Source organism: Garra rufa, chromosome 1 (assembly GCF_049309525.1).
Source record: "Garra rufa chromosome 1, GarRuf1.0, whole genome shotgun sequence".
Lineage (NCBI taxonomy): Eukaryota > Metazoa > Chordata > Actinopteri > Cypriniformes > Cyprinidae > Garra > Garra rufa.
Window position 1 is genome coordinate 35,815,886 of NC_133361.1, and position 18,417 is coordinate 35,834,302.

The 18,417-nt window shown below is 38.2% G+C and overlaps 1 protein-coding gene across 2 annotated transcripts in view; it reads left to right on the plus strand.

Annotated features, from left to right (window-relative positions):
• The window catches only part of rab11fip4a (RAB11 family interacting protein 4 (class II) a), a 70,563-nt gene that overhangs the window by 22,794 nt on the left and 29,352 nt on the right, over positions 1 to 18,417 (plus strand). The window contains exon 1 of one of the 2 annotated variants that reach the window (XM_073839438.1): positions 15,663 to 16,010. The exons of the other annotated variant lie outside the window; for it this stretch is intronic. The gene's annotated coding sequence lies outside the window, so the exon portion shown is untranslated. Of the gene's footprint in view, positions 1 to 15,662; positions 16,011 to 18,417 lie in introns of those variants that run through there. 2 annotated transcript variants of the gene reach the window in all.

The window sequence follows — 18,417 nt, forward strand, 5'->3', positions numbered from 1 at the left end:
GGCAGCAAACTTCCTTGACTATTACACCGGAATGGGAGACGTCTTTACATTTTCTGCCGGTCTTAGTACACAATATAACTGCAAAAGAGTCAAGTTTTAAATAGGACAAATATGGAAACTCGTTGGTCATTTTTGAAGGCGATGCTATTGGTCTAATAGGATTCAATGATCTATGCTAAAAGTGATATCGCCAGAACAGGAGAACGGCTGGATGGATTTCAAAACGGTAAAAATCAACTTATTAACTCGGGGGGAGTTGGAGAATGAGCCTATTTCCAAAAAAAGTGGAGTATTCCTTTAATATTCAAATGATTTTTTGACATAAAGGAAGAAAAATCTATAATTTTGACCTGTACAGTGTATTTTTGGCTATTGCTGCAAATATACCCGTGCTACTTAAGACTGGTTTTGTGGTCCAGGGTCACATATTATCACAGTTTATGTGTCTATAGTTTAGAAAATGGTTATAAAATATGACAAGAACTCATCTTGATAATGTCAGATAACTTTGATAGAAAGTTATGTAAAAAACATGATCAGGTCAAAGTTATAATTTTACTAATCCACTGTATGAAGAATTTTTGGGTATAATATGTCACAGTTGACTTTATTTTGCTATCCTTACTTGCATAAATAAACTATAGTGTCCTGCATCCACTAGTAAAAAAATATAACAAAATATATTTTGTGTCTGAATCATTTTTGGTTTGACTGTATATAAAAAAGTGGTCAAACAGGATTTAAACTTTGAATTTGAAATCAATTTCTTCTTGTAACTCAGAGATGTTGATTCGGACAGCAGTTAAATTACCACACGATCTTGGTGTTTGTCAAAAACAGTTGGTATTTCAGCCGGTGGTGGGAGAAAAAATCACTGGCGTTCTGGATTTGGATGGCAATAAAATCACAGACTAACCCCGGTAAATGTTAAAAATAGTTTACGTCCCCATGAAAAACAATTACCGTCTGAATAAGGCTTTTGTGTAAAGTGAATTAAATTTTCAAATTGTATTTTAATATTTTAAGATAAAAAATTGATAACAATTTTTCATATAACAAAAAGAAAAAGGTGTTATGTCTTAGTTTAAAATCACCATCTAAGGCAAAGAAGTTTCTATTGTTGAAGAAACCTCTGATCTCATTCAGTATGGAGCTGTGATTTAATTCGCATGTGTACGTGAGCGCATGTGTATGTATTGTGTTCGGGACACATCACTCGTGGTTGGAGTTTGAACTCTGAGATGTTTCTTCTGAGTGACTGCTGCTGAATGATGGTTGAGTCAGAGCACTAATGAGCCTGTCACATCGATTACACTGATGGATAACCACAGAGAGAGAGCGACTAGAAGAGCATGTGTTGAGGTGGTTGTCCCTTGTGAGCTCATTTGACTAGAGATATTATTAAACTCGTTTGTTGCTGACTTCTAATGAATACAAGTACATTTTTATTTTCTATTCTTATGGTCTTGTAGTCCCAGCTTTCTGCCTGTAAAATCAGTGTCTGTACACAATGTCTTGTCGTTTTATATTAGTGTAAAGGAAGATGGATTTTTGGTTGGACTGAATCCGTAGAGAACAGACTTCACTGCTGGTAATTGTGAAAGTCAAGACTGAATGTCCTTGGCTGTCATTGAGACAGAGAGATTGTAGGGTGTAGTGGTGGAGAGAGCAGAAAAATGGCCCAGACACACATCTGTCTCAGTGCAGTATCCATCAGTTCGACTCTATTGTCTGTAGCTTAGGTCACACCAACCCTAGAGATTTCAAATAATGGATTATACAGTAGCTACTGAAGATTGATTGATGGGACTTTTTTGTTTTTGTGATTTATAACCATTCAGAAGTTTGGGGTTGGTAAGATTTTTTTATGTTTTTTTTTTTTTTTTAAAGTCTCTATACTCACCAAGGCAGTAAAAACAATAATATTGTGAAATAGTAGGGATGTATCTGTATTATCAATTTTGTGGTATCACGATAGCAAAACTGTCCTGATATTATCGTGGTCACATGACGATATGAAACTATAGGTCTTCCATGCAAAAAGTGTCATTTTTAAATATATTTAAACTCTTTATTCTAACATAAAAGGTCTTTGAAGTTGTGTTTTGGGCCATTATGCTTTGGCACAATATTTGTCAAACGAACTAAATCCGAAAGCACAATATGGCTTAATCCCTTCGTCAAGTCGTTCCAAGCGAAGCGCGGACTTCATTTACGTGATTAGCTCGTGATCCGGGGTTTTCCACACCTCAGAACGGCTCAGTTCACAGTGAATAAAGTGAACTTTTTTATTGCATTTAGCACGCATTTGGGAACGCAACGGCCACCAATTATGCATTATTTTCGCAGCAGATGATTATAGCATTTCACAAGATTTATAGTGAAACGCATTTTTGTCAAAATAAAAAAATATAAATATACAATTTTACATATAAAATTGTTCTTATTCCTATTATTGTATTCTAATTTGGCTTCCTAAAACACTCATGTGAATGTAATTTAGACTGAAACAGTATACCATATAAAAGAGGCCTGAGTCTCCTTTAAAGTTGGAGCTCTTTATTTTGAACTCTCAAAGTGCATTAGATAACGTTAACTTAAAAATGTACAAAATTAAAAATTTTTTCCAAGTCTTCATTTGTCTTTTATTTCAAAAATCGCTATAAAATTGTATTGTGGACTTGTGGATATTATCGTATTGTGAGATTTTAATGTTGTTACATCTCTATGAAATATTATTAAAATTTAAAATCACTGTTTTCTATTTTAATATTTTTAAAATGAGTATATTTGTTGAGATTGATCAATGTTTTTTATTTTAATTTTATGAAAGGAAAGTTTTAAAAAACAGCATTTATTTGAAATAGAAATCTATTATAAACGTCTTTCGGTCACGTTTTATCAATTTTGTGCGTCCATGCTGAAAAAAAGATGAAAAGGCTTAATTGCCCGTTTTCCACAAGTTGGTATGATTCTTTAGGGTCTTCATGAAATATACTTTAACATACTTTGGTTAAAATTCCTCAATGGTTGTTTAAAACAACACCCTTTTTACATTACCATCAAAAACAAAACTGTTATAGTGCATTAAAGAATGGTAATGTGTTTCATTTTGCGCAGTTTGAAGTGTAGCAAGACTTTCTTAAAACTTTAAAACATTAATCTATAAATATGGTTATAAATATTGGTGTTTATGTTTTTTCCTGGACAATAATGTTGGAAATAACAACTGCTTTTTTGTAGTTAAGTTATGTGTCTGCAAGCACATGCTGTGTACTTTGTAAATGTGTCTATTTCATTACTATTTCTTTGTAGTATCATCTGTCTATCAGCAGTGTCTGAATGTGTTTATCTGCGAAGCACCACAATAAACATCATCATAAAGTGTCTGTATCTACTCAGAGTAGAGTGAATACAGATGATACTATGAAGCAGATTTGTGCTTAAGCAGGTGGAGATTCAAGCTGTTGGTATTTCAAGCACAGACGCGTGTTGAAATAAGATGCACAGCGACAGTGTGAGATGAAGATGTTTCGGTGTGAGTAAAGCCCCCGGCTTTCATGCACCACAGCACTCCCTTCATCAGGAGCACCGCAACACTGCTCTATGTGACATTGAATTTCACAGGCCAGCGCCTGCTACCTGTGAGCCTAAATTAGAGGAGATGGATAAAGAAGAGTTATATATAAAATAATAGATTTTTTTATAGTCATAATAGCTTGTTAATGTCTTTTGATTAATATGTTTGTCATAATGGTGTTGCATTTATCAATATATTAATTGGCAAGACTTAAAGGGTTAGTTCACCCAGTAATGAAAATTAAAGGGATAGTTCACCCAAAAATGAAAATTTGATGTTTATCTGCTTACCCCCAATGCACCCAAGATGTAGGTGACTTTGTTTCCTCAGAAAAACACAAACGAAGATTTTTAATGAAAACCGGTGCAGTCTGCCAGCCTTATCATGGACGTGGATGGGCACCAAACCTTTAAAAGTAAACAAAAACATGCACAGACAAATCCAAATTACACCCAGCGACTTGTGATAATACATTAATGTCCTAAGACACGAAACGATCGGTTTTTGTGAGAAACTGAACAGTATTTATATCATTTTTTACATTTGATACACAGCCACGTCCATCTGTCATGAGCACGAGTTTGGCATCAGTCACGTCACATGTGCACGCGCTCTAGCGTAGAATACGCAAACGCCGGAAGCGATCTGTCGCATGAATACGACACTCATTGTTTACACAGTGCACAGAGATTGTGTGTATAGCGGCTATTCAAAATGGTAATTACTTGCGCGTATCCTGATCATTTAAACCGATTTAAAGCTAAAAGATTACGTTTGCTTGCGCAAACTCATCCGGGACTTTTCACTGATTTCCCCTTCCGGAGTTTGCGTATTCTACGCTAGAGCGCGTGCACATGTGACGTGACTGACGCCAAACTCGTGCTCATGACAGATGGACGTGGCAGTGTATCAAAGGTAAAAAATGATATAAATACTGTTCAGTTTCTCGCAAAAAACGATCGTTTCGTGTCTTAAGACATCAATGTATCATCACGAGCCGCAGGGTGTAATTTGGATTTGTCTGTGCATGTTTTTGTTTACTTTTAAAGGTTTGGTGCCCATCCACGTCCATGATAAGGCTGGCAGACTGCACCGGTTTTCATTAAAAATCTTCGTTTGTGTTTTTCTGAGGAAAGAAAGTCACCTACATCTTGGATGCATTGGGGGTAAGCAGATAAACATAAAATTTTCATTTTTGGGTGAACTATCCCTTTAAGACACAAAACGATCGGCCTGTGCAAAAAAACTGAACAGTATGTTAATGTTACAAACCTGTAATACAGTAGTTCATCTTCAGAACAAAAATTAAGATACTTTTGATGAAATCCGAGAGCTTTCTGACCCTGCGTAGAGAAGAAAGTTTTGGAAAAGCATAATGAAACTAGTTTTGATATTAAAGTATGAAAAGTGTTGGCAAATACAAAAAGAGATGATGTAGTCTGTCAGTACTAGCTGTGCAGAGAGAGGTTGCATGAAATGAAAGGAAATCAAAAAGTTATTGGCAGAACTACCATTACATTTCACATTGTCATTTGGTCCAGGGTCAGATTATAAAGGCAACTCATTTTTAGGTGATGCTGTGCAGTACTACAACCCGCTGAGTTCAATCACTGCCATCAAGCTTGTCACTGGACTGTGTTTGTCATGTTGTCTCCTCTCTTATCTTCTCCTGTCCTCTCTCTGTCTGGGTTGGTATGAGCTTCCAGGTTCTGAGATTATGCACTGTCACAACTGATGAATAAAAAATGACATCACACATTAAGTACGAGCTTTCTCACCAAGAGGTCAACTGTCATGCCCAGCATGAGCTTGAGGTTGCCTGACATTGCTACCATTAGATAAAATGTCAGCATGTTGCTTAGAACCATGTGCACAGCAAGAATTAGTCAGTTTTCCTAGTTTTCGTGTACTTAAGTATGAACTCTGTGCACTTTGTCGCCTTGCAACAGATTTTTAAAAGTTAAAGGTCCCATATTGTCAAAATCGAAATTTCCTGGCTTTTTTCACTAACTGAGGTCTAGAGGCTATGTAACTACCATATGAGTTTAAAAACAGTCAATCCACAGTAAACTGCACACAGCCTGTTTAAAGTAGCTGTTCATTTTCACGAGCCGCTGTGACTTCCGTACAGATGTGACGTCCGATCTACTCAGTCACCGCCCCGAGCGCCAATCACCGTCCCACCCTCCTTTTGTCAAACCCCCTGACAATTTCATGTCCATAACATTGCTAAGCAACAACAACATGAAAACAAGCCAAGAAAACCCTGTTCAGTCAATAGAAGTCGAAACTACATCATTGCACAGGCTTCAGAACAACGTGAATATAAGAGACCAGAAGCACGTCAACTTCAGCCTCTTTCACACAGCGATTCCGGTAAATACACGGATAATGTGTCCCACGATTTGTTCCGGAGTTGTTTAATTTGGTTCATTCACAGTTGTTTTCCGGAATCTGTGCGTGCTTTACACACAAACCATAAAGACATGTGACGTTTGGATGTGAGATGTAATGCGATGCGTACGTTTCACTAAACTGAAACTAACCTGAACAAACTGTGCTTCAGTGCTGATAGTGCGTAGCTGGCTCTGCCTGATCGCCGCTTCATTCCACTTTGCACGTATTTTTTCGTTGTGAAGAGTCGCAGGGTAACGTGCATCATCACTACAACACTGCCTTTATGGTTCTGGCTTTTGTTCACACAGCGCTCGTTCCCGTAATTTTCCAGAATCAGCGCGCATTGTGAAAGGGGCTTTACTAAAGCAACAGTTATGTAGCTTACTGCATTCGGTGTTTGAAAAAGAAAAAACATTAATGATCATTCTGAAATATCCTGTTGAGTATCAGCAAGCTAGGCTCTCTCTATGGCTCTGGGCTCGGCTAAAGCATACATGACCGTAGTTACCTGTGGTTGGCCTGGCTGTGCGTCACTCAGAAAACAACAGGCCAATCAGAAGAGAGGCTCATGAATATTAATTAGATGGGCCAAAATTGACCTGTTTTTGACAGAATTTTGACAGTTTTTGTTAAAATTAGGGGTGGCACGGTACATGAAAAACAACCGAACTGTTCGGTTCGCTTGTCTCGGTTCGGTGCATGTGTGTGTCGCGGTTCAACGGTTCAACGCATGCGCAATGTAGCCTCGTGAGTGCAAATATAGGTCTCTGCAGAACAACAAGAAGGTTTTTTTCCAATTATTGGGCGTTTTCAAACCGGGCTAGGCATTTTCCAACCATCCATTCAAGACCGTACGGAAGCCTGTACATAAGCGGAAATGCGTTGTTATTATTATTTTATAGTTTTTTCATGATTTTTACTATTATGTCGATATCGCGACAACATTTATGTCAAAATAAAATATGTGTATAAAATACAGGCTACAGTACCTATTTTTTTTTAAAGTGTTACATTAAACTACTGAGAGATCTTTAATATGGAATTCTTTCATAAACCAAATTTCCCGTCTTTGTGTTATAAGATACATATCTTGTATAATAGCCTGTGAGTGTGTATTATATCTTCTAATATTCTCTCCTACCTGCATTTCACCGCTTTCTCGCTTTATCACTCATGTCTGATGGGAAAAGCGTATTCAAGTATTAGGAATCGCCCACTCAAGTTTTAGCAAACCAGGCACAGAGGTTGAAAAACGCCTACCCCATTGGAAAACGCCCAAAAATTGAGGAACGCCTTTTGTTGCTCTGTAGAGACCTCATTCTCCGTGAGTGTCCTTTTTGCGCGAAATAAGAGGTGTGTGTAGGCAGAGACAGTAAAAGTGGAGTGCTGCAGGTTACGTCACGTGTAGAAATGGCAAGTGGGAGAGATAAGGAAGGCTGCCCAGAGTTGGAGGATGCGCCAGCTATGATACGCTGTTCATCCAACTTGGCTGGGCTTTCAATTCTATTAAAGGAAAGGATGAAGCTGATTGGATGGTTCATGTCACATGGCCTGCGGTGAGCTTGCAGAATTTTGAAAAGTTGAGATGGATTTCATGTTACCTATGATGAAGACGGGAATAAAAGAATAGATCGAACTGAGACTGTGTGCAAGCATTGCGGAAAATGCATATAATATGCTAACGGCAGCACTTCTAATTTGTCAGTTCATCTGAGAAGACATCACACCAGTGTGTTGGTAGACATGCAAGTTAATTCTTCAGTTCAATCTTTATGTGCTAAAAAGGCACATAAATTCCTGTGGAGATACACATCGTTCTGTTTTTGCCAAATAAATGAAAAGCATGTCATCAATGTCTTCTCTATTGCTGTATCAAATCTCCCCTAGCTTTCCTCAGAGATGGTCTCAATAATGTGCTTAAAGTCAAGTCAAATTCAGTTTGTGCATGATTACATGATAAAACTTTTTTTTTAATAATGTATCCTAAATTGTGGATAATCAAGCTACATTTCATATGCCAAAACAAACTTCTGGAGTGTTAAAGATTAAAATAAAAAAAAATAAAAACAAGAACCGTACAGAACCGAAAACCGTGACCTAAAACCGTGATACGAACCGAACCGTGGGTTTTGTGAACCGTGCCACCCCTAGTAAAAATATATTGAGATGGATTTTGGCACTTATATCGCAAATATATATTCTTAAGGACACCAACAACTAAAATAAACCTCCAGAAATGTGTACAATATGGGACCTTTAAATGTCACAACCATTTTGTCATTGTGTTAAGCTCTTACTTTTTGTATTCACAGTGGTTCACTACTGGCAGATAAAGACATATAATAATGCTGGATAATATAATGCTTACATGCTTAGTTATTCAAAAAGCAGCTACAAAAAACGAGCAAAGAATATTTACATTATCAAAGAACATCATCATATAATCAGTCAAGCTATCTACACTGTACGATGAATAAATCTCTTACCCCTAATTTACACTGCACACGTTTGTGGCGTGTTATGGCTCCATAGCTGATAGCGGCCACTCTAGTGAATGCTTGTGTTTATATTAGTTATTAGCAAGTTTAAGCGTCCTAAAAGCATCGATCCATGCTGCATCGCTAAAGTTATGCGCCTAGTCTCTTTTTGATGCATAATAATAATAGTCTTGCTGTCATCAAAGGCATCAGCAACAGGCGATATGTCTGCCTATCATCGATACACGATGCTATCGTCTATCGACACAACCCTAGTTTTAACTACAAACCAGTGTGTTCATAATTCAGTGCAGCAAAAAGAGCTGTTTTGTACAGCTAGAAATAGCTGGTTGCGGATTAAGAACGGGAAGCCTGACCCATAAAATTTACAAATGGGCGCATCCACTCTTACGGAAAAAATAAGGTGTATATGCTTTTTTCAAAAATAGTGTGAATTAAGACCGGAAGCCTGACCCATAAAATTTACAAATGGATGCGCCCACTCTTACGGAAAAAATAAGGTGGATATGCTTTTCTTTTCTTTTCTTTTTTGTGCGGATTAAGACCGAAAAACCTGACCCATGACGTTTACAAATGGTGTGCCCACTCTTACGGAAAAAATAAGGTGGATATGCTTTTTGCTTCAGGACCAGAATTTTACATTACAGACCAAATGCACTCCCAAATTTGTTCTGTGTAAAAGTAAATTTTAATCATTTTTAATGTCCTTTTATATATAGCTTTATTTTTATTTTAGTTTTAGTAATTTTAGTACTCAATTTCTAACCTGATCTCATGACGAAAATGTACCTGTGGGAACTTTTTCGCAAGACGCAAAATACATACCGCCATGTACATTTCATGACAAATGTCCACTGAGTGGCGATACAAGAGTGCTTGTTTTTTTTCCTCGTAACAGGTGAACGTACATATGGTACGTTTTATGTAACGTTGGTTTTGTACGTGTCACCGCAGTTCTATTGTGTGGCGCTATAACTTTAATGCTCTGTGACATTTTAAAATAACGTACCATCTGCACCACACCTAAACCTACCAGATGAACAAAAGCGAATGTGACGTAAAAACACAATCACAAGCGTGCCATTTTAGCTTGTTTTTCAATTGCTCATCTTTCAGCTCTTTCATCGTGAGTCATGTTTTTCACTGGATTCATACCCAAGGATTCAGCATCCTAAATCAAATAGCGTGCCGGCTGAGCTAGCGAGCAAGCTTGTTACGTCCGGAAAGTGAAACATAAGGAGCTGTAATCATAACTGTATGAAAATGTTTACAAGTGCTCGCTGTTTTACCGCCTCTAGTGGACATTTCTGTTGGAAACTCCAGTGATATGAACTTTTTGGTTTGTATTTCGCATTATATTTTTGTTATGAGATCAGGTAGCTTATTTTGGTTATTTGCAAAGGCAAAACTTTAAATTTAAATGTTTACATTTTCATCTGATATTTAAATTTTATGTTATTCCAGCTTTATTTCAGTGACCAAAATTGATTTTTAATAGTTTAATATTTAGTTAACAATGAAAACACTGATCCATATAATTAAACATGCAAATGTATTCATGTTACCTTGACAAAACAGGCCCTACATTATGAAAAATTATTAGCATCACTGTTGGGAAAAAGACACTTATCCCACCCTGAGCTCATTTAAACTGGTCTTAACAGGTTTAGGATCATCTCTGAGCCCTACTAAGCATGGGCATGTGTCCAAAACCCCTTTTAAACCTTCCTGACTAGGCTGGGAGCCAAGTTAAGACCAGAAAAATTGCTTTAGCTGATTTTTTTTTAAATCCGGCAGGGACGACAAGCTAACAAAACAAATTGTGGTCTGCATTGCAAATTAAACTCGTGTTTAATGCAGTCTGGGTTGTATTTTTTTAATACCTTGTGTAGTTTGATTGTACAATTATATGGTAAGTTGCATTTCTTTGAATTGTAGCGTTGTTTTGCTGTCTCTGAGCTTATCACAACAGACCTGTGACCCATTTATACGTCGCAATCCCCAGTTCAGACCTCTGGTTTTAGATTATAGAGCAATACAGTCATTTGTATGCACACTGTGCCCAAACTGCCAAGCCTGTGTTCACTGTGTTCCCTCCTGCTCCTCTGCCTGCTTCTTACTCTTGCTGTCCCTCACTTCATCCTCTATTCATTTTCTAATCCACTCTGTGTTACACTAGTAGCTGCTTAAACATTTGAAGCTTTGCTTGAGCATGTGTTGCTGACATTTTTTTCTTTCTTCAAATCGTTGTTGATTTGCTTTTGTCAAGTATGTGTTTGTTGTCTGATTCCTTCTGCCTTTTGGCTCATGGGGTCTGATTAGAGACTGAACTGTTTGTGGCCCCCTCTCTTATTCTCATTTCCTCTTTTCTCCTTGTCTTTCCTCACATTCCAGAAGTCCTCCTAATCTACCAGCTGTCAGTCACAATAAGGGTGGGAAAGAGTAAAAAGAAGGTTAGCAGAGATAAAAGCCGTGCACATATATGCACACAGAGAAGGAGACTTCACTTCACAAATTAAAGCCTAAAGCAATCACTCAAACATTACACTGTTTTAATACAGCAGAGCAGTTTCAGTTAACAGCCTAAATGTTTTCTGTTTTATATCAATCTTCGCTCATACTACAGAGTGTTACAAGTTAGCAAGCTTTACTATTGCTATTAAATAGAAAATAAAAAATTCTGTCATTAATTACTCGCCCTCATGTCGTTCCAAACCCGTAAGACATTCGTTCATCTTCAGAATACAAATGAAGATATTTTGGATTAAATTTGAGAGCTTTCTGACCCTACATACCCTGCTGAAAAAATACCCTTGGCTGGTCTTAGCTGGTAGTAGCTGGTTTTAGCTGGACCAGGCTGGCAAAGTGGCCAAAACCATCTAAAACCAGCCTGCTGACCAGATATGACCAGCTAAAACCAGGCTGGTTTACCAGCTAAAACCAGCCAACCAGCCTAGGATGGTTTTAGCTGTTTTTTCAGCAGGGTAGACAGCAATGTTCACGTTCAAGGCCTAGAAAGGTAGTAAAGATATCATTAAAATAGTCCATGTGACATCTGTTCAACCATAATGGTATAACCCTGCTGAAAAAACAGCTAAAACAAGCCTAGGCTGGTTGGCTGGTTTTAGCTGCTCAACCAGCTTGGTTTTAGCTGGTCAGCAGGCTGGTTTTAGAGGGGTTTTGGCCACTTTCCCAGCCTGGCCAGGCTGTTCAGGCTGGGAGACCACCAGCTAAAACCAGCCTGACCTGTTTTTTTCAGCAGGGTAGGCTGGTTGGCTGGTTTTAGCTGGTCATAGCTGGTTAGCAGACTGGTTTTAGAGGAGTTTTGGCCACTTTCCCAGTTTTGGCTTTCCTTACCAGCTGGTGAGGCTGGGAGACCACCAGCTAAAACCAGCTATGTCCAGCTTAAACCAGCTAGAACCAGCCTAGGCTATGAGAACATTTTTTTGTGCGCAAAAAAAACAAAAATAATGTCTCATTCAACAATTTTTTCAATTCCGTGTCAGTTTTCGACATGCGTTCATGAGAGTATCATGATGCAAAACTCTAACTGTTTGTAATAATTGTAAAAAATTATGCATTTGTTTATATTCCTTTGAGACATGACAACAGGAAGCAGGTGGAGATCAACCACACCTGACTGAAATAACAACTGTCTCTCGGTACACAGTATTTTTAAAACCTGCAGTCTGGGTAAAACAGTACAAACATGTCTGAAATAGAATGGCTTTGGCTGTGTAAACAGCATCAGGAGTCGAGTAACAGTTGGTGATAGAGCTGTGTGAACATCTATTCATCTGCAGCCAACACCCCTCGGATCTAACAGCATCCTCTCTCGCGTTTCCACCCTCCCTCTCCTTCTCTCTTGCTTTCTTCCATCTTCTCAAGTACAGCTCAGACTGAATCTGTATCCCTGCATCATCACAGAGATAATATGTAATGCATTTAAAGACGGTTTGAAGAGGTGTTTCAAGCTCTGACAGAGAGAGACGAGCATGTGTGAGGTGTAAGAGGGTCCGGTTCAAGCTGCTGGACTGAAACTAGCTGCTGCTGCTGCACTGAGCTCATGGGAATCATGGGAAAGTGGGGCATCACTGATACACAGCAGAGAGGAGGAACGGAGGAGGATTGCTCTTTCTTTCGTTCTCTCTTTCTCTCCCCTTCACACACCTGCATAAACATGCAGCTCAAAACTCACACATACACAGAGCACAGCATATGTGAGACTTCTCACTCGCAGCTGTGGAAGTGTGAATGTACATGTGTAAATGTTCACCATTGATTAGATTTTTATTTCATCCGCCGTTGCCTCTAGCAAGAGCTCATTGCTGCTGCGAATTTATGAGAAGTGGTAATTAAGGAAGCTCTTATGATATTCCATAAATCAGTCACAAGACCACTCTAGTTATTAAAGTGAGCTCTAGTTAATTTTTCAATTTTATCGTTAAATTATTTCCAGACTTCTTGTTAGCGTTAAATAATGCTACACTGTGCTTAAAGGGATAGTTCACCCAAAAATGAAAATTACCCTGTGATTTACTCACCCTCAGGTCATTCTATTCTTTATTCTTTCAGACGAATACAATCAGAGTTATATTTAAAAATATTCTTGCTCTTTCAAGCTTTATAATGGCAGTGAATGGGTTTTGATATTTTGAAGCAAAATAAAGTCCATCCATCATAATAAAAAGTGCTCCACATGGCTGCGAGGGTAAATAAAGGTCATTTAAATTGAATTGATGTGTTTGTGTGAGACAAATATCCACTTTTAAAACTCTATAAACTGTACCTAGCTTCCGCTAAGTGTTGTACATGTGACTTACATCAACCCTTTAACCCTATAACCCATAGGTCAACATTATTTTTAACTGCTAAAACCCTTCTAAAGTAAAATGCGACCCTAGACCACAAAACCAGTCATAAATAGCATGGGTATTTGTAGCAATAGACAACAATACATCACATGGGTCAAAATGATCCTTTTTTCTTTTATGCCAAAAATCATTAGGATATTAAGTAAAGATCATGTTCCATGAAGATATTTAGTAAATTTCCTACCGTAAATATATCAAAACCTAATTTTTTATTAGTGATATGCATTGCTAAGAACTTAATTTGGACAACTTTAAAAGTGATTTTCTCAATATTTAGATTTTTTGCACCCTCAGATTCCAGATTTTAAAATAGTTGTATCTCAGCCAAATATTGGCATATCCTAACAAACCATACATTAATGGTAAACTTATGATGTATAAATCTAAATTTTTTTCATTGTATTTTTTAATGTATTTGCACAGTTTAAAAAAGACAACGTGGGCTCATTGGAAACACCTACATTTTTGCACAACTCCAAAAACCCATCTCTAACTTACAGCATTTATAGCAGAAAGTGGCACTAAAACACAAACAACTTTTCATACCTCTTCTTTTGAGCCGGTTCTTTGCACAATACTGCTTTTCTAACGTAATAAACTTGATCAGTAGCACTGCACTTAGGTGTCCTGTGTTAAAATAAAAGAGCTAATAAAGTAGCTGAAATGGCATAGTTGCCACAGCAAGTATGTTTTAACACTATCGATTTAGGACAGGGTTTAGTAGATGGTACATTACATTGCTTTCAAAAGCAATAGAGCATTAAAGGAGAAGTTCACTTCCACAACAAAATTTTAGTCACCCCCTTTTCATCCAAGATGGTTCATGTCTTTCTTTCTTCAGTCGAAAAGCAATTATGTTTTTTGAGGAAAACATTTCAGGAATTATCTCCATATAATGGATTTCAGTGGTGCCCTGAAGTTTGAACATCCAAAATGCAGTTTAAATGCAGCTTCAAAGGGCTCTAAACAATCCCAGCTGAGGAAGAAGAGTCTTATCTAGCAAAATGATCAATTATTTTCTAAAAAAATTTGTATATATTTTTTTATCAGTTTATATCAATTTATATCGTCTTGTGTAGCTCTGCGTTAACTCTGGGTATTCCAGTTCATGACTGTTTTTCTCCAACTTCAAAATCATCCTACACTGCTGCTTTACCTTTTTTTGTAAAGAGCGTTTGATCTTCTTTGCACGTTTGCTTTGTAAACACTGGGTCGGTATTTCTGCCGCGATGTAGGATGATTTTGAAGTTGGAGGAGAAAATGAGATGGGAGTTTTTCAACATACCCTAACTGTCATGAACTGGAATACATAGAGTTCACGCAGAGCAAGACAAGACGAGCATTTGAGGTTAAAAAGTATATAAATCGTCATTTCTTTTTAGAAAATAACCGATTGTTTTGCTAGATAAGATCCTTCTTCCTTGGCTGGGATCGTTTAGAGCCCTTTAAAGCTGCATTTAAACTGCATTTTGGAAGTTTAAACTCGGGGGCACCATAGAAGTAAAGAGAGAAATCCTGAAACATAATTTCTTTACGACATGAACATCTTGGATGACAAGGGGGTGAGTAAATTATCAGTAAATTTTTGTTCTGGAAGCGAACTTCTCCTTTAAAAGGATAGTTTACCTAAAAATTATCGATTATAGATGAGTCATTATTTACTCATCTCCATGTCGTTCCAAACCCATAAAACCTTTGTTCATCTTCGGAACAGAATGTAAGATATTTTTGATGAAATCCAAGAGTCAGCAGGTGAACAAAGATCTTACGGGTTTTATTTTTGGGTGAACCATCCCTTTTAACCATTTCTGAATTGCTGCAATATAACAACCAAAATAAATGGTTCCCATATTCACGTATCTGTTTTGGGTAACATTTGTTAGTTGCTATTTCTGTTTGCAGTAAATGAATAATGTTATTTTAGTATAACAGAACAGAAAACAAGAATGTTGATCTCTTTTTGATCATAAGAACACTGCCTGATTTTTTTTTAAAGGGCACCACATGATCAACCCCCTCTCGATACTTAGATTTCTCTGTATCTTATTTATCTATTTGCGTTATTTATCATGGTACTTAAACGAGGCGAAGGTTAATTATCCGTAATTGTGCGTATTATCCAGCACAGCTGAGGTTGAGCTTAAGATAGGTGTGTGTGTTGCGAGGGAGCGCACTCACGCTCCTCTCGATGTCACGGCTGTGGGACGGCTCAGCTGAATAGTTTCCTAGCAACAACCTAGAGAACGAGGCAGAGAGAGGGAGGGAATGTGACAGGCCGGAGTAGGGGAGGTGATTTGCTGGGAGGAGTGGCCAAAAGCCCAACAACTGTTGCCAGATCGGTAGCGTCTCTGTCCGTGTGTGTTCGTGTGTGGCCGCATGATCGGTTGGTGCAGGTCGGAGCGTGCTTGCGTGTGTGTGTATGTGTGAGAAAGACTGAGCCAGTTCAGAGCAGCGGTGGCTAGAGGTGGAGATCCCCGAAGCCACACATCCACAGGAACGCTCAAATCTGACAGGACTGGACGCTGATATTTCACCTGTTGGACTGTGGTGAGGGTGGGGATCCTGGAGGGAGACGGGGACACCAAGTCTTGGGCGTCCTCAGCCGATGAGGGCTTAACCGGCACGGGTGCAGAGGATGGATCTTCATTATTGAGCGGCGGGGTAAGAGAATAAGAGGAGAAATCTCGCATGTGTGAACATTTGCTGCAGCCAAGTCCATTGTTCCTGCTCTTCCTCTCATGTTCTTCTCTTAAGTAACACTGTAGACGTGCTGTAATAATCTCTGAGGGCGTACATGAACATCATCCTCCAGCATTGATGCTGGGAACCTCTCCCAGTGGCACTTTAAAGAGTTAAATGAATACATTTTAGGATTTTTATTGCAATTTAGTGTAAGATATGAAAGATGTGAGTGTGGTGGAATTCACAACCAGCCTGTGTGTTTCCCAAATGCTACACCTGCCCTTGAATGACAAGTTGAATGAATGACTAGAGCCAGGCTGGATTGTGTGGTAATCTGTTGGAGGGGAAAGGGGTCATGCTATTGAAATGCTAATCAGACAGTGTGTGTTTGGACTGCTTGTGTGTGTGTGTTCGTGTCTGCCTTCGTCTACTGAACAACCGTTCGTGACCCCATTGTTTCTGTTTTCCACTTACATCGTTTCTTAAATGTCAGACTGGTGAAAATATCTGTTCTTGGAGATAGAAAAGCTACCTTAATTGAGACTAATGGTGTAGAAAAACTAGCAGACTGATTGATTGTTGTAAGTGCACATGCTCGTAAACTTAAACAGTTAATTCTGTGTCTCTCGGGAACAGGGCTAATGGTGTGCGCTGGGAGTTGTTGTGGGGTTGGGGGTTGTCGAAGGGGAGGAACTGTGGAGTTTTGAATACGGCTGATAGTTAGAAAGGACTGTGTGAACATGAAAGGGGAGGTTGAGTATGTTGGGGTGGTTTGGGAAGACTCTTCGATGGTTAATGACCACCTGCTGGTAGCTCTGCATCCATATTGTGTATGTGTGCATGTGGGTTAGGGTTGTGTTTCTTAATGTTGCAGTAATGTTTTTCCTCTGGTGAGGGACAGTTTAGAAAGGTCAAGGAACAATAGGGTTTGACGTCCATTAAAATTCCTTCCCTGGTGCTTGCCTTTACCCCTCTCGTGATTTGTTTTGCCAAGGAGGCTCGGTCAAAGTGTTATTGGCTTCTTAAACTTCTACCGCTGAGAGCTTGTCAGCTATATGCTGATAAATGTTCATTGTAGCTAAAGTTTAGTCAATACAAAGCCCTCACTGTGAAGGACATTTAGGCATAAGCTTGCTCTGTACGCAGCATATTGGTGGTTTAAATAACATTGTTTTAATATGTCAAAGTTGTCATACATAGTCAAACCAAACATACAGATACCAGATATCATTTTTGATATTTTTACTAGTGGGTGCAGGACACTATAGTTTATTTATGTAAGTGAGGATAGCAAAATAAAGTAAACTGTGACATATCATACCCAAAAATTCTTCATTTGGTGAAAATTTGATTTGACGCTTTGATATGACCGTGTTTTGTTACATAGCTGTCTCTCAGAGTTATCTGATATTATCAAGATGAATTTGTTCTGACACAGTTTAAGTTCTTGTCATGTTTTATTACTATTTTCTAAACTATAGTGAATAAACTGTGATATGTGAGAAATGTTGAAGGTGTCTGAATAAATTTTGGTTTGACTGTATTCAAAATAATCATGTTTTAAATTAAGCATAATTGTGTCATCTAATGCATTAGTATATTGGACGTTAGTACATGCCCTGTCCAAGATTTTTAATATCTTTCAATAATATTCTAAAATATTATTACAATTTAAAATAACAGTTTTCTGTTTACATGTATTTTAAAATGTAATTTATTCATGTTTTCAGCCTGCAGTCCTGTAGTGTCACGTGATCCTTTAGAAATCTTACAAATAGGCCGATTTGATGATAAAGTTTCTTATTATTGTCAATATTAAAGTGCCCCTATTATGCCTTTTCAAATATGATATTTCATGTAGTGTGTCATGTAGCTGTATGTGAACATAAACTATCTGCAAAGTTGTGACGCCGACAGTGCACTATAAATAAAGTTTTTGTCTAACAAAAAAAAGAGTCGGCTCACATTCACCTAAACGAGTCGTCAGCAATTCGAATCTTTTTTCTGTAACGGCCACACGTCACGAGCTACACATTTGCGTAATGTCCGCCCACATTCAATTTCGCGAGCAACTTGCCCGCCCACAAACAGTAGGCCTACCATTTTGACGTGGATTACATCATGTCAAGAAGACGCCCTGCGCTGTGAGAGTGAATTTGTTTTATATGCCCTTCCGAAAGATGAAACTACCAAGAATGAGTGGTTAACATTAATTTTTTCAACAACACCTCAGCAGTCCAATTCCAATCTTGTTTTGTGTTCGCGTCATTTTACTGATGACTGCTTTTCCAATCTTGGGGAGTAACGTTACAACGCGAGATTCACCAAACGCTTGGTTTTAAAAAATGGATCAGTGCCCAGTTTATTTGGACCGGCTTGCTCCTCT